The sequence below is a fragment of the Danio aesculapii genome, chromosome 16, assembly GCF_903798145.1.
Source record: "Danio aesculapii chromosome 16, fDanAes4.1, whole genome shotgun sequence".
In the NCBI taxonomy this organism is placed as follows: domain Eukaryota; kingdom Metazoa; phylum Chordata; class Actinopteri; order Cypriniformes; family Danionidae; genus Danio; species Danio aesculapii.
This window is the reverse complement of record NC_079450.1, coordinates 7,935,765-7,953,682: the sequence shown is the minus strand read 5'-3', so window position 1 is coordinate 7,953,682 and position 17,918 is coordinate 7,935,765. Positions and strand designations below refer to the sequence as shown.

The window sequence follows — 17,918 nt, the reverse complement described above, 5'->3', positions numbered from 1 at the left end:
CTGTCAATCGCTAGGGGACTCCAGCGTGGTGATGCATGGACACACACTCACTCTGTTAGTCACACACTCATCTAGATTAATGTACTGCTCAGGATGTTGCAGCCGCAGCAGCCCATCACAGGCAACGGGCCCAACGCAAACCGCGGTGTCAGTTTGAGCGTTCACCCGGGAATGCACCCACTTAACTCAATTCACCCAGCCGCTCAACATCGCCCCGATGGAGCAGACCCCGCGGGCCTCGAAGGCACAGAGAACGGACACGACAACCGCAGAGATATCGGAGATATCCTCCAACAGATTATGACGATTACCGACCAAAGTTTAGACGAAGCTCAAGCAAAGTGAGTTATTTTAAATGATTTGAAATAAAAACTTACAAGTTCAACGTTAGCATTGTGCTAACGGTCGCGTGAAAGAGTCTGCTAAAACATTTAATAATCATAACTTTGTGTATATCAAATTCATATATTCTATTAAATATTTAAAAGATACATTTATAAGTCATTTAAGAGGATTTAATATATTTAAGAAATAAATTGTATCATTTATCAGACTATGCTGAAGTTCACGGGCTTAGCTGCTTTTGTTTACGTTTTTCTTGTCTTCAAACCAAACTATTTATCCTCACTTTTTTCATTATATATCACCAAAAATTACGCTTTCTTAATATATTCATTAAAATAAAACAATTAACGTTTATTCTATCAAAACTATAACTTTATTCTATTCACTCCACAAAGCACAAATCACTGCCTGAAGCTAAAGTGAAAGGCTAGTGAGGCAGGACAATCGGCGTACTTAACGATAATGATTTTAAAAACGTCTTATTTATCTGTAAAGCAGGTTGTGTAATGATTCGTTTTGATTTTCATCACTATTTTAACGGGTGTTTGTTTGTGAGACACTATTTGTTATAGCGATAGCATGCTAACTTTAGCTAACTGACTTTTGTCTGTTGTTTTGTGACAGAAAACACGCTCTGAACTGTCATCGTATGAAACCGGCCTTATTCAGCGTCCTGTGCGAAATTAAAGAGAAAACTGGTGAGTGGTGGTCATGCATTTTGTTTTAAAACTGGTAAATATCATAACCGCAACTTTATAATTGGTTTAAAAGTTGGCATTGGATTCAGCACAGGCGCCATGTTCTGCAAGAACAAAGCCAGATAGTGTGTACCTCATAAAAAATACTACAACTCCATTTATATCAGTTATCTTAATTTGAGTAACACATCTTTTGCATGCAATACTTAATTTGAAGGTAAACAGAACCATTTATGTGTAATGACTAGATTTGACCAGAGTTGTAGCCATTTAAACCAAAAAAATCAACCTTTGCCCCCAAAAAATAAATAATAAAAATCAAAAGAATTTGCATGTCATACTGAAATATTTGCATGTGTTAAAATGATATAAGTAATAAGAAATAAACAAACAAATACACAAAAAATACTAATAATAATGCATAGTTTTTGCATGTCATACTGAAAAATTTGCATGCGTTAAAATAAAATGCAATGTCTGATCACATTTCCATATCAAACGAAATTGTAATTCCTTCTCTTAAATGTTCTCTTATTGGCCTTACGTTAGCAGTATAATCTCTAACCCGTTTATTTGGATTTGCTAGCTCAATATTTGCATGTTAGGAAATCAGTACAACTTAAATAGTTCCAAATATTTGACTTTTACTTCCTCCTGCATATCAACACAAGTGTTTTTTGCATGAAGCATCCTTTCATTTACATGCACGGATTAAACAGTAATGTGTTGATTTTACATGAAGACTAAGTTTAGGAAAGCCCATAAGGGGACTGAGATGTTTACTCTGATGGTTAGTAATTAAATGGCCTTGTGCCTAATGGAGTCTTTTAATTTCCGTGGTTTGGCACGCTCTCTTACAGCCTGTGGTATTGCATGCTGTGTGTGTGTCATTAATCATACAGTGCTTCCATGACCTATATACTGCTTAATCCACAGCGCTGACATGATACATTGACCTTCACATTGTCAAGTACATACAGAAAGCTTCTACTTATTACAGTATTCGCAGCAGAATAAAGCGGTACATAGGATTTTTTCAGTGATGGCACAGGAACTGGTGAAATTACTTATTCGGTCTAAGGTTTTGCCCTTGACCGGCGCTTTTAACCTTCATGTTGCTTGAGGGAGGCTGAGCAGCTTAATGGAAATGACATAGAAATGGAAATAAAAACTGGCATGACCATATCAGTCACACTGATATATATATATATATAGACCATTTTGGGGGATGTAAACAAACACAATGGTCCCAACGTATTCCCTGTTTTACATTTTTAATTTATATAGCGTCAGAGAATCCAAAAAGAGAGACATTTTGATAAATAATGTTATGATAGCTGTTTTAACATTGAGTTATGATTGAATTGCCTCTTGTTACAGTTATAAAATAGTTTGATAACAAGCAGGAAATTACCATATTGAAGTGGTCTAAATATATATATATATATATATATATATATATATATATATATATATATATATATATATATATATATATATATATATATATATATATACGCACACACACACACACACACACACACACACACACACACAGTTGAAGTCAGAATTATTTGCCCCCTATGATTTTTTTTATTTATTTTTTAAATGTTTCCTACATTGTTTAACAGATTCAGGAAATTTTCACAGTATGTTTGATGATATTTTTTTTTCTTCTGGAGAAAGTCTTATTAATTTTATTTAAGCTAGAATAAAAGCAGTTTTTAATTTTTCAAACACCATTTTAAGGTCAAAATTATTAGCCCCTTTAAGTTTTTTTTTTTTTTTTTTTTCCCGATAGTCTACAGAACAAACCATCGTTATACAAATAAACAGGGGGGCTAATAATTCTGTCCTCAACTGTGTGTGTGTGTATATATGTGTATATATATATATATATATGATTTATTTATTTATATATGATGTATTTATCAGATTTTTATGCCAGTTAAACAAACAAACATGAAAGAGAAAATAACAGTACTAATATAATAAAATAAATAAATAAAAATAAACCTCACTATAACCCTCATATTGTGCAACAAACAGTATATGATGTGCATTTATTTTACAAATTAAGCATATAAACGGGTCAATTCTGAAAGTTGAGGTTGGCAGCATGGTGTGTTAGGTAAAATAATGATAATAAAAGAAAAATACAAATTTAAAAGGGAAGATATAATAAAATGAATAGGCTGGGGGAGTGACATGTTCTTCAGACTTGTGGTTTTACAGTATCCGCATTAGTACTCATCTGGAAATTACAGACTAAAACTGCAAGATGGGCAACCATTCATTCTACAGGGACTGCTTCAAGTTTCAGAGATTTAACATGCTGCAAAAATGGTAACCAAATGTTAGAAAATGTAATCACTTAACCTTGAAGACGATGTTTAATTTTTTTCTAATTTGACAAAAAATAATCTATTGAGTATGGGATCGGGGTTGAGGAGACTTCCACTGAAACAAATACACAGCTGAGCTTATAATGACAGAAAAGCTATTAATTCAGAAAAATACAATGGTAACTCACAGTTCGGGGGTAGAACTCCAAACAGGCCATTGAAGAGAGAAGGATCAATTTTATTAGATGTAATCATGAAAATGGGGGCAGCACGGTGGCGCAGTGGGTAGACCAATCGCCTCACAGCAAGAAGGTCACTAGTTCGAGCCCGGGCTGGGTCAGTTGTCATTTCTGTGTGGGGTTTACATGTTCTCCCCGTGTTGGCGTGGGTTTCCTCTGGGTGCTCCGGTTTCCACCACAGTCCAAAGACATGTGATACAGGTGAATTGAAGAAGTTAAATTGTCAAAGTTAAGTATATATATATATATATATATATATATATATATATATATATATATATATATATATATATACTTTCTTAGATCTGTAAATACAATATAAATCATATTCATACATGTAGATAGATAACATGCTACATTAAATGTTACTATTTATCTTTTATAAGCTCATATATTTTCATAGGGGCTACCTTGGCAGTCAAAATGTATGACCAAAAATATCATTATTACTAGTAAAATAGTTTTTTCTTTTTTAGCAATATCTTAGTAAAGATATTATCTCCATATTATCTATAATCTCCATCGTGCATTTATTTATTTATTTATTTTACAGTTGAATTATTTTAATACATCTAATGTGCTGTGAAAGTATTGAAGGCCATTCTTTCCTATTGTGAAATCAATAATTAAGGTTTGGCCTTGGATCTCATATGATTGACAGATTGATCTTGTAAGTTGTTGTATTTTAAAGATATAATAATGAATATTAATAGATAGATTTCCATTTTTAGGTCTTTCCATGAGAAATGTTCAGGAGGAGGAGCCTCCTGACCCACAGCTCGTACGATTAGACAACATGCTGCTGGCTGAAGGTGTGGCCGGGCCAGAGAAAGGGGGCGGAGCCGCAGCGGCAGTATCTGCTGCGACCAGCTCTGGCGGGATGTCCCCTGACAGCTCATTGGAGCACTCCGATTATAAAAGCAAGTTGAGCCAAATTCGGAACATTTACCACACAGAGCTGGAAAAATACGAGCAGGTACATATTGTTGACATTGTGCTAGGTAGCCACGCCCCCAGGAAAATCTCATTGGTTCAAATCCTGCTTTACAAAAATGTAAATACTGTGCAACAGGCAATGCTTACTTTTTAAAAATTCTTTTTGTTGATGTATTTTTCCCGTTTTTTTCTTTTTTTTGTTAAAGTCTTTTAAAAATGTAGTAATAAGTTATTAAACAGTTAGTTGTTATTTAACGAAAACCGTTATTATTTATTAATTATTATTTATTTTGTTAAAAAGTTATAAAAAAATCCCAAACCTCCAGAGTGAAACATTTCCAACTATTTTTTTTAAACCAGAAAGTACTTGAAAACTTAGACCAACAATCAAGACTGTGTACTTAAAGGGAACATAGTTTACCTCTTTTTTATGATTTAATATTAATATTATGGTTCTTCTGAGTGTGCCAGTTTAGGTTCAGTTTAAAACACAGTTCAGATTTTTTTATTATAATGTGTTAAAAAGTGTCATGTTGGGGGCGTGTCCACAGTTCGCTGATTTATGGGTGTGTTGCTTCACATGTAAATTAGTTTCGGCTTCCCGCCAACGTAACAAGGGGGCGGGGCCATGAGCTCACCCGCTCTGCGTTTGCAACAGAGTCTGACAGGCAGACAGAGAAGGAGAGAGAGGATCACCATTCAGTCGTACATGTACGACTCGGACACAGACCAAGCAGAGAGTACAAAATCATTGAGTGTACCCTGATAGAAACCTATGTTTAGAATTCTAAAACGCATGCTAGTTAAGATCACAGGGAGCTTCTGGGATCGCGAGAAATGCAAACGGCTGAAGTATAAGGTAGACTCAATGAGAAGTACACATGTTTGCAAACCTACCTAAAGATACAACCAATAATTCCGATTAGAGCGATAATGTGGAGAATATTGATCTTGTGTTGAGCCCAATGAGCCCTGCATCTAAAAATAGAGCTAGGGTGTTCCTTTAGTGATATCGCTTTGACTCACGCTGAAAATGGCGGACGTGAATTAACAAACTGAGGATATGATGACGCGACTGTCAATCAATATTGGTGGGCGGGGGGACCGCTCTCCTACGTCAAGTAGGAGTGCTTATATCACCCCAATATCACAGTCTATACACCATACATGCACATATGTCTGTCCAAACAGCTTGAAAAGTAGATTTTTTTTTACCATAGGTGCCCTTTAATAGAGTCAACTGAACAATTTAATTGAATTAAAAATAAAAAACAATGATTAAAGTAGTTGGTTTTAGTTAGACTTTTATTGCATAATTTTCAGTGTTTCATGGTTGTGGGTGATAAATTAAATTCTTTCTACTCAATGATTTTTGCAGATTTCTGTGCAGAATCATGGGTTATGTAGTTTTTCACCTGGAAAAGATTATTTTTAAAAATCAGTTGAAGTGGTGGTGGCACGCTGGTTAAGTGATTAGCATGATTTTATTACAATAAGAAGGTAGCTGGGTGGGTTTCCTTTGGATGCTCTGGTTTCCCCCACAGTACAAACATATGTGGTGTAGGTCAATTAAACCTGTGGAGTACAATCCTCAGTGCTGGCAGCTGGAAGAGCGTCCTCTGCATAAAACATATGTCAGAATAATAGGCAGTTCATTCTGCTGTGGCAACCCCTGATAAATCAGGGTTTGAAAAAGCTGAAAAAATGTAGGTTGATCATTTCAACAGAAATGTATATACCACTGATTAACAACCTTATAGTGCACAATAGGTTGGCCTGAGTTCTTACAAATCAATCTCTTATGAAAATGAGAGGACTTTTATTTACAGGGAAACCTGACTGTTGCACCTAACAGGGTATGTGCACAGCTAGTGTTTATTCCCCTACTGATAAACTTCCGGTGAAAGGTTAATGTGACTTAAATTCATACGGTTCCTTTTACAGCATGTTTTAATGTAATTAAAATACACGGCTCAAATAATAAAGGAAACATTTAAACAACACAATATAACTCCAAGTGTTCTCATTATTTTTTTTAAAGCACCATATAATCAGTTAAATAGACTTCAGCACTCATTTAGTTGTTCAAGCATAAAACAATGAATTTAAACATTTTATTGAATTTAAGCCATTTAAACAAGCGCCGCTGGTAGCAGCAGGTGACCGCAGAAACTCCATTGAAAATACTGTGGTAAAATAACTTCCCATATTTTAAAGACATGGTGCGGATCAATGGTAGTTAATGCTGTGCGTCTTGTACATTCTGAGACCCACTTTATATTGCATCTCAATCAGGCATTGAAGATCAATGATTTTTAAAGAAAAGAGACCTTAAACTCTGAGATTTTTGTAATTGCATACAGTTAACCGGAAGCTCTTGATCCAGGTTACTGAAAATTAAAAGTCCGTCTGCATAAACCCTATGATTTTTTTGGGGTCTATTTGCACAGCTTTTTTTAAAATTAGGACAGAAAATGAATGTTTAAAGCACTTTGACCTAAAAAAGACACTTTCTGAATGTCCTCCAACAGAAAGGAGCTGGTTTCTAATCTCAGTGCTGTTCACAGGCCTGCAGTGAGTTCACTACCCATGTTATGAATCTGCTGAGGGAGCAGTCTCGCACACGGCCCGTGTCTCCGCGTGAGATCGAGCGCATGGTGGCCATCATCACCGCAAGTTCAGCTCCATTCAGACGCAGCTCAAACAGAGCACCTGTGAAGCCGTCATGATTCTACGCTCACGTTTTTTGGACGCCAGGTGACTTCTGCATGCTAATATTATTGTCTATCTTTATGAGTTTCAAACATCATTTTTTTTTATCATTATTATTTATATTATTTATATATTGCTATAGTAGCTGCATGGTTATTAAATATCAATATGACCATGTAGTAGAAGTAATAATAATAATATTAGTGCTGTCAAACAATCATAGTTGATTACATCCAAAATAAGTTCACATTTACAAAATATCCAAAGGCCAAGTTTATGGCGAAATGTAATATTAATAACATATAGTACATGAACTGTAAAATTACAGTACTAATATTCATTTATTTATATTTTTATTATTAAATGACATTATAAAATTTATAAAACTACTAATAAAATAAGAAAAATTACTTGAATCTTATAAGAAAATATTAATAAGTATTTTTTACATTTCAGCTGTCAAATTACAATGCTAATATGTCTGGCAATTATGTTTTCATTTTAAAACACTGAGTCGTCAAACATATTTATTTTGACATTTATCATAAAATATATTTATGTTGATGGCAAATATTAGATCATTTTAGATGAGTACTAGTAGTGTCTCGGATGATTCAGTTATTCAGTGAATATTTTAGGGCTGATTGTCGCCACCTATTGGTTAAACTGTAATTGATACATTTAATTTTGAGCGTCAAGTTGAATTTAACTGTGAGATTAATATTCACCATAAACCATGTTTATATCTGAACTATTAAGTCGTCAAATGTTTATTTTGATGTTTATCATAAAATACATTTATGTTGACAAGGCAAATATTAGATCGTTTTAGACAAGTACTAGTAGTGTCTTGTATAATTCAATTATTCAGGGAATTTTAAGGCTGGTTGTCGCCCCCTATTGGTTAAACAATATAATTGATACAACTTTCATTTTAAGTGTTAAGTTAGATTAATATGTGAGTTTAATATTCACCATAAACCATGTTTATATCTGAACTATTAAGTTTATTTTGACATTTATCATAAAATATATTTATTTTTACAAAGCAAATATTAGATCAATTTACACAAGATACATTTTTTTACTATAAAATTTTCTTCCTTTATCAGGCGTAAGCGGCGTAATTTTAGTAACAGGCCACAGAGGTTCTGAATGAGTATTTCTATTCACACCTCTCGAACCCTTACCCAAGTGAGGAAGCCAAAGAAGAACTAGCCAAGCAGTGCAGTATCACTGTGTCTCAGGTATGACCTTCTCTATCATTTATTTACTCTGTTTGATAGGCTTGTTTTCCTCGAGTCTTTAAGAGGAGCATGGCTCTCGTTGCACTACGGGAGCGTCCAGTCATCAGATACGTATCGCTTTCATTTTGGCTCTGAAATCATAACAGGTGTCCAACTGGTTTGGCAACAAGAGGATTCGTTATAAGAAGAACATTGGGAAGTACCAGGAAGAGGCCAATCTGTATGCCATGAAGACAGCCTTAGGGGCGACACAGAGCGAAGACTCACCCCACACTCCAAACTCCACTGGTTAGTAAAGCCAAAATATTCTTCACTTTTATGCATAAAACTACTGGTAGTATAACAGATTACAAATCTCGCGGTTTTTGAGTCACGGTTCAGACATCGATATATAATTGACACAGATCATTTCAGCATCATGTTGACGGTAATCCGAGCCAATCAGATGAGCTTGAAGGCGGGGCAAGCATTGCGGGTGTTTGTTTACTGTGGAAACATGACGTGACAACTGTTTAAAACTATTCCTGAGTGCTGCGTTTCATGTTTTTAGATGCAAAGATGCAATGTGCATGAATGTCTCCTCAATCTGCACATGTGGTGAACATTTTGCAATGAAAATACAAACGCACAAATGCTCCCAAATATATTTTGAGGTCGCACAGATAAAATTTCACGCACATATTCAACCAAAACAGTCACAATTTCGAGCCTGTATTAGAAGCTTTACTTTTTAATTATTTACATTAGCATATATTTTGAAGTATATTATTTAATCAAATATATCTGTTCTAGCAGTGTTTTTCATATTCATAATGGTACTACTGTTCGTTCTAATACTATTACTGTACTACCCACTGGTAACCTGGGTTTCACAGGCTAAGCAAGTTGTGACCGAAAGCACTATAATAATCTAAGACATCACATTGGATGATTTTTTTTTCAGATTAGTAGATGACAAATGCAATTTGCTTTCTTTTTATTAAATCAGGGTGTCTAGGGGGTATTAAATCTTAAAATCTCTTAAATTTCAAAAACAACATCTTAAAGGGCACATAGTTTGCCTCTTTTTTATGATTTATTATTAATATTATGGTTCCTCTGAGTGTGCCAGTTTAGGTTCAGTTCAAAACACAATTCAGATTTTTTTATTATAATGTGTTAAAAAGTGTCATGTTGGGGGCGTGTCCACAGTTTGCTGATTTATGGGTGTGTTGCTTCACATGTAAATTAGTTTCGGCTTCCCGCCAACGTAACAAGGGGGCGGGGCCATCAGCTCACCCGCTCTGCGTTTGCTACAGAGTCTGACAGGCAGACGGAGAAGGAGAGAGAGGATCACCATTCAGTCGTACATGTACGACTCGGACACAGACCAAGCAGAGTACAAAATCATTTGTGTCTTTGTACAGTTTTACAGCCAACTGTGTGCTAGTTTCAAGTGCCGAGCTTGTATAAGGTAGACTCAATGAGAAGTACACATGTTTGCAAACCTACCTAAAGATACAACCAATAATTCCGATTAGAGCGATAATGTGGAGAATATTGCTCTTGTGTTGAGCCCAATAAGCCCTGCATCTAAAAATAGAGCTAGGGTGTTCCTTTAGTGATATCGCTTCGACTCACGCTGAAAATGGCGGACATGAATTAACAAACTGAGGATATGATGACGCGCCTGTCAATCAATATTGGTGGGCGGGGGGACCGCTCTCCTATGTCAAGTAGCGGTCGATTTGAAAACAGCTCCAATTGGTCCACCGTTTTTTAGGTTGTTAAATTGAAAAAAAAAAGCACTGGGTGTGCTTATATCACCCCAATATGACAGTCTATACACCATACATGCACATATGTCTGTCCAAACAGCTTGAAAAGTAGATTTTTTACCATAGGTGCCCTTTAAGTTTTAAAAATTAGGGATGCACCAATATAGATCATTTGGCCGATATTTATAACCGATAACTCTTAAGATTTGGAGGCCGATAGCCGATAAACTACAGCCGATAGATATAAATATTTCAAAATGTTATATTTTTATACAGTGAACAGCTGTATAAAAGTTTGAACTCAGGGTTTCAACTTAATAGTCCGATAATGTAATGTCAGAAGAAGCATTGAGAGGTGTTTTGACAGTTCAGAGACACCATACAAGCAAAAAGCTAAATACAGATTGTATTACCAAAGAGCTTAGAATCACCAAGAGGTGACACTCAATTGAACTTTACATTGCATCAGCAGCGCCCAGCAACATCCCCATTATTTAAGTTTACGGTGAGCTGTGAGTTTTAAACTTAAACTGCAGGCGCTGTTTGATGCGCGTGCCCGCTAAGTGGAATCAGATTTGCCCTCGGAATCAAATTTTGAAACAACACCTGAGCATTGAGCAAAGATGACTTTATTTCGAAACACCGTGCATAATATAAAGACAGAATGTGGCAGATGGTTGAACACCTATGACCCGTTTCCACTGAGTGGTACAGTACGGCATGGTACGGGTCACCTTTATCAAGGTTGCGTTTCCACTGCCAAAAGGGTACCCTTTTGGTGGGCGTGGTGTACAACAGAAAGTTTCAGACGACATCATTTTTACTTGAGGAAATATCTACATTAAAGCCGTACGGGTCGTTCACATATCATACGAGAAGCACTTCTCACAAAACAGATGCTTTATACTCATAAATACTTGTGTAGAAATGTTTATTACTAACTTTCTATGAACATGATTTGATTATAACTGCAGATCAATGACAGTGCGAAATAGCCTATTGTAGTGTCTGCAATTACATATAATATAAATAAATAAATGCAACATATGAACACATACAGACCCTTACAGTCTCCGATATGTTATCAATTACAGAAAACTACACACAACAGACATTTAGTCCTTATTTGGGACTGAATATAAAATATAGCCTACAGTCAGAGCAAACCTCTTATCTGTGTCTTAATCTTCAGCAGCCACATGTAGCCTTTTGTTCGAAAGTAATTCTGTCATTCCCAGTTCAAAATAGTCCAAAAGGTGAAAACAATAGTTAAACATGGCAGTTTTGTTCATGTTTTAGGTTGCAGAAGCATCATTTGCTGCTGTTTGTTTGTCACGCTTCACTGTAGCGTTTGTCATATTCTGACAGGACCGGATATTAGATCGCTTCAATGACCACGCGCACGTTATTAATATGAACTCAAGAGTTCGCTGTTTCAAATATAGACGTGCGGCGAGCTCACTGGAGAAAATGAAAGCACTCTCACTTTTTACATGGGCTCGTAAAACAACAGAGGACACAGCAGATATTGTTCTTCTTAGGCAGATATTGTTCTTCTTGGCTTTGTGGTTGTACATTAAGACGAAGGTTTGTTTAAGCTCGGGTCGATCATGGCTTGTTATTATATGTATATATTATTACGATGTAATGTCTCGGCTGTGTATTTGAAAATTCGTTTCCTTTGTTTTCATTCTCCTGCTTCTGTGAGTGACGCATCTCTATAAATCAAAAAACGTTCAGCTGCACGCCAAGCTCCACCTTATGGTACCCTTTGGGCCTGTCTTTGCTAACAGTGACCAAAAAGTGGTAGGGTACGGTTTGCTTTTAGATACTCTTTGACAGTGGAAATGGCCATAAAAGTGTACCAAACCATACCATACTACTCAGTGGAAACGGGCCCACTATGCTGTATTCAGTATGACATGTCTCCCCAGCTGCTGTTTGGGGTGCTTTGTGGGGCTCTGATGGGGTCACTATGTGTGTGCGTGCTGATCAAAATGCATGGTTTCCGCTACATTCATTCTTCCATGGCAGGGGCGCCACACCAAAATTCATCCCGCCACGGCTACATTACAGCTTCTCATTCAAAACATTCAGCTGTTTTTTTTTAAATGCTTGGTGATAATCGTACCAAAACGCAATTAAAAGGTAAGTGAATTACAAACAACGCAACTTTTCTGTAATCATAGTTGTGCCGGGCATTATTTGTTTAACCCTTTAGGGTGACATGCTGACTGACTGACTGACATGTGCGTGATGTGTGAGGCCAGCAAACACAGCGTAGCTTTCAGTTATGACGAAACAACGTTTCCATAATCATATTTTATTTATAGATAAAGGTCTATGGCTCTGCATACAATGACTTTATCTTGCTGGAGTTTATAGCCATTTCACTGTACTTCAAGATGCATTAATGCAGGGGTCACCAAACTTGTTCCTGGAGGGCCGGTGTCCTGCAGATTTTAGCTCAAACCCTAATCAAACACACCTGAACAAGCTAATTAAGGTCTTTCTAGGTATACTTGAAACACCCAGGCAGGTGTGTTGAGGCAAGTTGGAGCTAAACCCTGCAGGGACACCGGCCCTCCTGGACCGAGATTGGTGACTCCTCCATTAATGCCTCTCTGTAGGTCTATTGAAGACATTCAGAAATATTCTAGCAAATCTAATAAATGTTGGAGACATACGCGTTACATAAAACGCACTAATCGCACTTCAGTGGTGTTTATTTGGAGAGCGCACAGGAAAATCTGCACTTGAGCAGCGTGTATTTGAGGGCGCGCAAGTTTTTGTGCACGACAGAGGAAATCGGCGCTCGTGCACAGAGATTCGCATGCTCGTATTACATGAATGCGATCTCGACTTGTAATACTGCGCTCATGACATTGTCAATGAATAAACGCCACAGGTAGTTGGTAGATCTGTGTAAAAGGCTCAACAGAGTCTGCCGCCACAGCTGGAAAAAAATCCTAGAGGAAACACTGAAATTATAAAATCTTATCAGCACATGGCAAGCAACATGCTGATAATAATAAATAATGATATTAGATTATAAACAACCCAACGAGTTGTTTAGCACGTGCGCATCGCTGCTATTATGTTGCTATTATGTATCATCGCTGCTATTATACGCAATGACACTGTCAAACATATCTACAATGATAAGGAATATGAGTTACTTACTGAGTTAACAACGCACAGCAATACCACATGAAGAAAGGACGTACACAATCGCAGACTTTAAAATGCATGCAAATGAGACAACTTTTGTAACTTTATGGTTAAACTTTGCAGTTGCTTCACAATACATGTGTGATTTGTCCTAATTCATACACGTGATTGGAATAATGTGGTAGGCGATCTCTCTGTGATTGTAATGAAGTTATAAATGGCAAGAAATGACTCGACACCTTTTCTCATTCTGTCCTCCAGGCTCAGGGTCATTCTCTCTGTCAGGATCAGCTGACTGCTTTCTAGGGGTTCCACCAATGAACGGCGAGCAGCCTCCGTATCACATGGGAGCTCAGGTAAGACTTGTTTTTGTTTGTTTTGTTATTTAACACTGCGTCTGCTGCATGTCCTCATCTCTGTTATGCATGTGTGGGTGTGTGTGTGTGTGAGTCTCTGGTTCAGTAACATGAAGAGATCACTGTTCACTTTAAAGTTAGAGATCACAATTCACACACAAAATAATTAATAAAAAATAAGTAATTTACTAAAGGTTCTAATAAAAGGTTGATGATGATAGTATCAATATTGATACAAAAATCATCTCAGCTTAAATGATTCGGTAACTTATACAGGGTTCTACGCTTCTTGAAAATACTTAAAAGTTCAGACATGCATTTAAGATCTGGAAAGTACTTAAAAACAAACACAGGTCCCAACAACTGTACTCAATTGTCAAAAACAGAATGAAAAAAATGTGAATTTTCAATTAAAAATCTTACATTTAAATATTGTACAATAACACTGACATTTGATCAATATTTCAGAAACCACATTTGAATATTATCATTATTTCATTCAATAAAAGTTCTTTAAACATGACTTTTTAACATGGTCAAAGTACAGTTAGGCCTGTCACGATAAGGAATTTTGTTGTGCGATATATTGTCACAGAAAATGTTGTGATGATCGATATTAATGTCATTTTAAGATCATTTTATGCCACTGATTATATAACAGATAATAATAATGCAAATAGCCATTAACACTTCTAAATACTTATTCTTAAGGTTATTTAGATTCTATAATTTGATGTTAAAAAGCTAAATGTCCTATTACTTATACTATTAAATGTCCTATTAGGTAAATGTCCTATTATATATACACTATTAAATGTCCAATTAGGTAAATGTCCTATTATATATACACTATTAAATGTCCTATTAGGTAAGTGTCCTATTATATATACAATTAAATGTCCTATTGGGTAAATGTCCTATTAAATTTACTATTAAATGTCCTATTATATACTATTAAGTGTCCTATTAAGTAAATGCCCTGTTATATATATATATATATATATATATATATATATATATATATATATATATATACTATTAAATTTCCTATTAGGTAAATGTCCTAAATGATTGTCAAATTGGATAAATTAATTAGATTGGAAGGAGTAATCAAAATGTGAGCTTTGAACAATCAATGTGCAGCTCTAAGTGGAGGCAATGATGTGGGTTTTTTTTGTTTGCTTTGCTAAATGTCCTTTGCTCTCTCTCTCTGGTAGGACGCTCAATTCGCGATTCTCAGAAAGACTGTATAGTACCAGAGAGAGCCGGGTGAGGAGCTCAGTACATGCATGCCTGCGTCTGCGGTCCCATCTCGCTTTTTCACTCACTCACTGCAATGATTCACTTCCTCTGTTGATTATTATTATGGTTTATTCACATTAAGAGCTGTGTGGAGTGGTATGACTTTTTGTGAGAAGCCTTGCACATAACTGAACAAAGTATAACCTCTTTTTGAGGTCATCGCAGATTACTTACTATTATAATTAGTGTACATTAGTCTACATTTGAATTAGATCAAAATCTTTCATCAAGTTTCATTTTTTTTTTCTAACTTTGTGAACCACTTCAAATGTAGATGACTGTATATCTTGTTATAATAATGTATTAGGAATAGTGATGGGCAAAGATTAATTGCATCCAAAACAAAAGTTTGTTTTGTCATATTATATGTGTGTATTATATATATTTCTAATGTATACCCTCACCGGCCACTTTATTAGGTACACCTTACTAGTACCGAGTTAGACCCCCTTTTGCCTTCAGAAGTGCCTTAATCCTTCGTGGCGTAAATTCAACAAGGAACTGGAAATTTTTTCTCCATATTGACATGATAGCATCACGCAGTTGCTGCAGATTTGTCGGCTGCTCATTCATGATGCCAATCTCCTGTTCCACCACATCCCAAAGGTGTTCTATTTGATTGAGCTCTGGTGACTGTGGAGGCCATTTGAGTACAGTGAACTCTGTCATGTTCAAGAAACCAGTCTGAGATGACATGGCGCGTTATCCAGCTGGAAGTAGCTATTAGAAGATGGGTACACTGTGGTCATAAAGGGATTAACATGGTTAGCAACAATACTCAGGTTGGCTGTGGCGTTGACATGATACTCAATTGGTACTAATGAGCCCAAAGTGTGCCAAGAAAATATCACCCACACATTACATCACCACCAGCAGCCTGAACTGTTGATACAAGGCAGGATGGATCCATGCTTTCATGGTGTTGACGCCAAATTCTGACCCTACTATCCGAATATCGCAGCAGAAATCGAGACTCATCAGGCAACGTTTTTCCAATCTTCTATTGTCCCATTTTGGTGAGCCTGTGTGAATTGTAGCTTCAGTTTCCTGTTCTTAGCTGACAGGTCTTCTGCTGCTGTAGCCCATATGCCTAAAGCTTCGATGTGTCGTGCATTCAGAGATGTTCTTCTGCATATCTCGGTTGTAATGAGTGGTTATTTGAGTTACTGTTGCCTTTCAGCTGGAACCAGTCTGGCCATTCTCCTCTGACCTCTGGCATCAACAAGACATTTGTGCCCACAGAACTGCCGCTCACTGGATATTTCTCTTTTTCTGACCACTCTCTGTAAACACTAGAGATGGTTGTGTGAAAATCCCAGTAGATGAGCAGTTTCTGAAATACTCAGACCAGCCCTTCTGGCAACATTCAAAGTCACTTAAATCACCTTTCTTCCCCATTCTGATGCTCGGTTTGTTCTGCAGCAGATCATCTTGACCATGTTTACATGCCTAAATGCATTGAGTTGCTGCCATGTGATTGGCTGATTAGAAATTTGTGTTAACAAGCAGTCGGACAGGTGTACCTAATAAAGTGGCCGGTGAATGTATTTTGCTATGAAGATGATGATAATAATAGTGCTCTATAAGTAGTAAAAATCATTTAAATATAAGATTTTATTTTTGTTAAATGTAAACATTTGATGAATCAGATTTTTAAAACTGTATTTAACATGGTATAATGATAGATTAAATTGCATCTAATAAAATATTAGTTAAAAACTAATCAAAAATATAATAATTTAAATTATTTTATTATGCATATATAATTTACATGCATAGTTATCCCAATATAATGATACACTGTAAAAAGCAATTAGTTTGGCTTTACCTTGAGTAAATCCATTTCTTAAAGTTATTAATTGACTTCACTTTAAAAGTATGTAAACCCATTGCCATAAAATTAAGTAAATGAATTATTTGCACAATTATAAAAATTAGGTCAAGTAATAATTCTGAGTTCAACTGTACATTAGTTTTTAGCATAAGATATGTTCTTGAGGCTTCTGACTAGGATATTTGAATGGTTTTATTATTGCTTTTCTCGCTCTGCAGACTAATGGGAACTGGCAAGAGCAGAACTCGCCACCGTCCGCTGCTTCACCCGGAACTGATCACTCTGACAACTCCGACTGATGACGTCCAGCTCACAGAGACGAAAGAATGATGCTCACTCTTCTACCCAACTGCAGATTTACTTTTCTTCTTATTTTTATTGGACTTCACATCGAGCCTCATTCATAAAGCAGAGATTTACATGTAGATCCTTCATAAATGTGTTCTTATGCAAATTATTGCATTCATTCAGTGCAATCGTTTACATAAGAAAGGCCTTGTTTATGAAGCATGCATTTGTGTAAACTGCTTGTAAAATTATAATAGTATAATAATTATAATAATAGTATAATAATTATAACGAAATAGTTTGAGCTGAACCATTATTTGGAATAAAGGTTTGTTTTTAACCCCTTTATAGGACACTCATTGAAATAATCGCCAGGAAAAACCCCGGAGCATTACTAGGGGTTATTATTATTAATATTTTAATGATTTTTAAAGTAATAATTAAAATAATTGTAATACTTTTGAACTTGTGAGATAAAAAGTGAAAAGTATATTATAAACTTAAATTAAAAATGATTATAAACTATATCTCAATGACGTTACCATATATGGTTCCTTGCCCAATAAAGGGTTAATACGTTTTGATTCTCTCATCAAGGCTGCATTTACGTAATAAAAATATAATAAATATAGTGAAATATTACTTATTACTATATTACTAATTTACTAATGTGATGCAGAGCTGAATT

The 17,918-nt window shown here is 35.8% G+C and overlaps 1 pseudogene; it reads left to right on the top strand.

Moving 5' to 3' along the window:
* Positions 1-17,395, top strand: LOC130243857 (pre-B-cell leukemia transcription factor 1-like; annotated as a pseudogene).
* The last annotated feature ends 523 nt before the right edge of the window (positions 17,396-17,918 follow it).